Source organism: Oreochromis niloticus, unplaced genomic scaffold (assembly GCF_001858045.2).
Source record: "Oreochromis niloticus isolate F11D_XX unplaced genomic scaffold, O_niloticus_UMD_NMBU tig00003179_pilon, whole genome shotgun sequence".
Lineage (NCBI taxonomy): Eukaryota > Metazoa > Chordata > Actinopteri > Cichliformes > Cichlidae > Oreochromis > Oreochromis niloticus.
Window position 1 is genome coordinate 141,850 of NW_020327804.1, and position 5,855 is coordinate 147,704.

Genomic DNA, 5,855 nt, shown 5'->3' on the forward strand with positions numbered 1-5,855 from the left:
CTTGATTTGTGCCCCTTCTTCAAAGACACCCGAACCCTGTCGCTTTTTCACTGTCACCGTGTCACGTGAACACGCTTGCAGTTCATTTGTTGTGAGGCGTGTAGCAGCGGCATGACATAGGACTACTTGGAGTAGGCATAGTAGGCTAACTATAGCGACTGGGAGCCACGGCGGACAACACAGCAGCTCTTTCCCTTCCCAACCAGTCAGGTAACCCATGAATCGAGTGAAATTATTCTGTTTGCCCTCTAAGACCAACCTGCAATTGTTTTGTTGTGAAGTAGCCTGTCAGAAACTGCACATGACAAACTTTGCCAGCTTGCCCCCTCCATCCATCCATATGGATAAACAAAAAAACGACACATTTAAAATGTAACCTAAACCATTTAGGCAACCCCACTCTCCATCAATTCCGACCTTTTCGCATACACTATTGAAAATATCACGTTATGCTATAGGCTACATGCCGTTAGGCAGAGGGCTCTTTTGAGCCCATTTTTCGTTACAAATTTTAGGATGATCTCACGGAAATCTGTGAATAAATACAAAGTTTTCAAACTGAAGTCAGTGACGGGAAGACATCACACTTTTTAGAGATGGAACTGCAGAAAAACCTAAAACCTTGACATGATTATGAATAATAGAATTATGGACGTTTCTCCGTTTTTGTGGATTAGCCTTTCCATAACTAACGTCAACTACTGTCCTACTTTGGTAAGATTGAAATTAATGTCTTTGACTGTCTTTAGTAGGTGTCTCCTGTGAGAAAGTTAGAACACCGTCCAACTGTCTAAAGATGCAGTCTTTAGCCTAACTGGTTGTTACTGACTCAGCGATGCTCGCAGACATTTACGCACTGTGTTGTGACCTGATTGTGACAGAACAGTGACGTTGTTATTGGTAGTTTGAAGGGTACGGTGTTGGGGGTGGTGCATGTTAAAAGTTTTGAGAAGCACTGGTTAGACATGTTAATTTTTTTTGGTGTAACATATTGGCAACATTAACACATTAATTTGCTAAAGGAAAAATAGGCAGTTCCCAATTGCCTGTGAAAACGACCATTCTGCCCTGTTCTTGTAATGACCACAGTCAGTCTTATTCGTTCTCATACATTTTGGTCTATTTATTTACTAATTTCAGCAAGCATAATGCCTAGGAAAGAGAGGCTGAGAAAGGAGAAAGAAAGGGATCTACAACAGGCAGCCCAGGGAAGCAGTTCTCTGCTCTCCTGGATGAAAGCAAAGGAAAATGAAGATGAAAGGTCAGAGTCAAGGGCAGAGTCAGGTTCTATTTTAATGTTTTAATGTAACCTGCTCCTTGCAGTTAATTCTATTGAAAAATCTTAAAAGCTGTTCACACTTAGTTTTTAATGAACTTAATCAGCAGGCATTGAGCTAACTATTATTTTGTACCTACGAAAGTTATTTCTATGTTACAAGACTTGCAGTATGGGTTATTATTAAAACTATCTGTTTAAGCTTATTATTATGATAAATAATAATACTATTATTACTATTATTGTTCCATTGTAGTCAGTCACAGCAGGGAAGCAGCTCTATGCCATCTACCAGCATAGCAGAAGAGGGAGATATAGAAACAGATGAAGCCGCGACCAATGCAGCAGCAGGTTCAGTTAGGCCTACAGACACTGATGTAGTGCTCTCTGAAGACCACAATGAGGAAGAACAGATCGATCACATAATGTCAAAGTTAGCAGCTTTACAATACCCAACAGATCCAACACACATCCATACATTTAAAATAAAGCGCAATGACAGATACGTTTCAATGTGCTGCAATGTGGGCCCATGTCAGCCTGATATACCTTACCCAAAAACTGAGGGGAGATCATTCCAGAAACAGTGGTTTTCTGCTAATGTGTGGCTGGAATACTCACCCACTGCTAATTCAATGCATTGTTTTAGTTGTCGGCTTTTCCTCTCGGATGAAAAATATAAAAGCAGAACAGCCTGGACAACTGATGGCATCAGAAAGTGGAGTACTGCTCTTGAAAAAATCAAACAACACTCCAGCGCAGAGATGCACATGACAAGCATGGTTAGATGGATCAATTTCCAGAAAAAGGCCCTTCATTCTGCATTTGATGTTTCAGACGTAAAAGGGGTGGAAGTTAGAGAGCGAGAGAGGCAGACAAACAAAGAAATCCTGACAAGATTAACTGACCTAACAGTGTATCTTACACGTCAGGGACAAGCATTCCGAGGTCATGATGAGAGTGAGTCCAGTGATAACTGTGGCAATTTTCGTGAATTAGTCAATGTATTTTCCCGCTACGATAGTGTGCTGAAAATGCATTTGGAAAAAATTGCCACAGTTAAAGCCACCAAGACAAGGCCCCAGGTGTCACTGCTTTCCAACAGAAGTCAAAATGACATCATTGCAGCACTAGGAACTTACATCAGGAAGGAGATACAACGTGAAATAAAAGAGGCTGAAATGTATTCCATTCTACTTGATGAAACCTCTGATGTTTCACACAAAGAGCAAGTGTCATTTGTTGTGCGATATTTTCATCATATGCAAATAAAGGAGAGATTCATCAAAGTGTGCAATGTTGATACAACTACAGGCCAGGAGCTGGAGAATACAGTGTTCTTGCTTCTGCAAAAGAATGGCCTAGAGATGAAGAACATGTATGGTCAAGGCTATGATGGAGCAGCCAACATGAGTGGCATGTATAAAGGTCTCCAAGCTAGAATCCGTGCACACAATGAGAAGGCCCTCTATGTGCACTGCAAAGCCCATTGCCTCAATTTGGTACTAGTGGAGGCATCAAAGTCCAGCAAGCATTTTGTGACATTTTTCAACTTGGTGGAGAAATTGTATGCCTTTTGCTCAGGCTCCCCAAAGCGTCATGCTGCCTTGGTCAAATTTCAGGAGTCTCTCTTTCCTGGACAACGTGTTATGGAGCTCCAGCAGCTGTCAGATACTCGATGGGCTTGCAGGGAAAAAGCACTGAAGGCACTTCAGAGAAATTTGAAAGCCATTTTGATGCTCCTTGATGACATCAGTGACAGTGACCCACCTAACCTGGCCCAAGGTGATGCTCAGATGTACAGAAATGCCATTAATTTTATGTTCATTCTCTGCATGGAAATCACCACACCAGTATTCGAAGTCACTGCTTTGGCATCAGATTCTCTGCAGGAAGAAGGGTTGGACCATTCCACTGCCTACAAGGTAATTGATGGTGTGCTTCACACATTGCAAACCATGAGGTCTGAGGAGAAATTTGGAGAGATATTTAGATGTGCATCAGAGAAGGCAGAGAGTTTCAACATTCCAGTACCTACCGTGGTGCCTGGTCAGGAGAGAAAGCGGAAAGTTCCAGTGCGTTTCCAACACAGCACCACAGTGTCTCAAGTAGGTGCTCAGTTTGAGTCAGTGGAGGCATATTTCAGGAGTGGTGTATATTTCACCTTTCTGGACATCATGACTGGGGAACTGAACAGGAGGTTCAAAGGGGACAATACTGGAAGCCCAACGGCCAGAATCATTCAGTCCTTCCAGCCCTTAACTGTGCATGCTAACTGGGTAGGCCCACCAAACCCAGAAGCCATTGAAGCTGTCCACATCCTCTGTGAATTCTATGGAGAAGATGAGGACCAGCTCAAAACAGAATTAAAGGTCTTCCACTCCAGCTTTAGTTCAAAAGACCTCAGAGAAATATTTCTGATACTGAGGGAAAACAATGGCCAGCTGATCTTTCCTGCCTTTGTCAAAATGATTCAGATCTACGCAACACTACCAGTGACAACTGCGACAGTTGAAAGATCCTTTTCAAAGCTAAAAATAATCAAAAATAAACTAAGAAGTTTGTGTGGAGAAGAAAGGTTGTCTGATCTCCTCTTGTTGGCCATTGAGAAAGATGTGGAGATCAATTACAACGAGGTCATCAACATCTACAAAGACATGGCACCAAGAAGGATGCTTCTTTAGAGCAGTACACTCCATTTAATGGACACTTGAGAATATGTATGTATATAGTTTAGAGTTGGATACAGATTTTATCTTTTTGTGGTGTGATTTTTGATTTTTAGAGAATGTTTTGAAATAAAAGTCAAATTGCATTTAACCTGTGCGATTTTTTTTATTATAAAAAGAAAAGGTTTTCCACATATGCAAAAAGTGCCCTTTTTTCCCCCTGGAGCACTTGCGCCCCAAAATGTCTGTGCACGCCACAGCTCACAACATGAGCAGCGAGCAGGCTTTAAATGCTCAGTGTGAAGAAGTTTCCACACTTACCTTAATATCATCAAGCAGCCTTCTTCTTCTACTGGTTCCCACAGTTCCCAGTGTTAATAAATGCACAGCCACATGTGCTCTCTGTCATCACCTACAGATCTGAGATCCACTGTAGGCTTTATCTTTTCCATGTAACTGTGCTGCTTCACAGAGAGGGAGAACTGCAGCGCTTTTTTTGGTTGTGAACAATATGTGCATGTTAAATATGAACAGCTGCTCCAGCATGTGTTAGTGTGACAGACTGAAATGTTGCTCCTTTAAAGCTTTCTGCAGGAACTTCATTTGAACAGGCAGGAATTAGTTGTTCAATAAAGGCATGAATTGGACCTTAAAGGTGGGCCAATCGATACCACCGCTGGTATTGGTGTCGGATCAATACTAGTGTGATGGGACTGAGACTTTGTTTCTATGCTCTAAGTTCATTATACAGACACTGGACTGTGTTACATCAATATTTTGGGGGAAAACAAAGTAGGTCAAACATGCACAATGAAAACTGTCTGAAGCTTTTGGTGTGACTATCACACCTATTTTATTTGTAGCCTGCAGCACATTGTGTTTTACTGAGACGCACATTTATATTCAAGGTGTCCAAAAAAAGCTCAAAGCTGTTTTTATTGTGTTAACTAATTATTGCAGAATGTGAACATCACAGTGATTTAGTGTCATTAAAATGTGTTCAGAACATTGATGATGGTTCATCTCATAAATGCTGACACACTGCTCTCCCCTACATATACATACATATACTGCCATTAGAAGTGACACAGAGCAGTGTTAGTATTGATATGAGCAACACTGCTCATGGATTTACTTGGTAGTGCACAGCACTGCTGGCCTTTCATCACACAGCTTGGTCATTTGATACAGCGAGTTCAAAAAGTTGTTGAATGGACTCATTTCATGTCAGTGATTGTAAAGATTGTTTTTCTTCTTTCAGCCCTTAGAACTGCAGATATTTGTGTTGATGTTCTTTCCACACAGATGATCCTTCTGCTCAGCCCTGCTGTGTCAAACCAAACAGCTCGTCCACTTACAGAAACACAAACAGCAAAAACAAAGAGTTGATCTTTATTAACCTTGGAGCAGATTCCAGTCATGAGACATTCTGCTGAGTTCATTTGGTAAAACTCCTCCCAGCAGCTTATAGAGACCTTTTCTAGTGGAAGTTCAAGATTTGCTGTCATTGCAGTTTGTCTGATGCACATCACGTCATGGCTGCCTGCGGCTAAATCTGCACACCTTCTTTCTGCGAGTGCTGAAGACACGAGTGCATTTACAGCAATATTTGTTAGCCTGCAAAAAACAGCTCCAACCACAGTAACAAATGTGTGACATCAATGATTCATTGTTCAGCTGCTCAATGTTCAACCGTTTATTTGAACTAAACGTGACGCTCCCCCCATGTTCTTCTCTAATTGTCTTCTATGTCCTCCCTCCTCATCCAAGCCGTGCCAGCCCACAGACCATAATCAGCCCACACACTGAACTCACACATGAAACTCCACCTGACGGGGTTTTACATCAGCATCAGCAGATTGGACGCAGCTTTGTGTTCATCTGTAAATCAGCATCTCCCTGGAATCGTT

At 41.7% G+C, this 5,855-nt stretch overlaps 1 long non-coding RNA gene across 1 annotated transcript; it reads left to right on the forward strand.

Annotated features, from left to right (window-relative positions):
• Nucleotides 1-430: 430 nt before the first annotated feature.
• Nucleotides 431-2,072, forward strand: LOC112845108 (uncharacterized). Its single transcript, XR_003217913.1, has 2 exons — nt 431-1,261; nt 1,533-2,072. It is a non-coding gene; the product is annotated as an uncharacterized LOC112845108 (long non-coding RNA).
• The last annotated feature ends 3,783 nt before the right edge of the window (nt 2,073-5,855 follow it).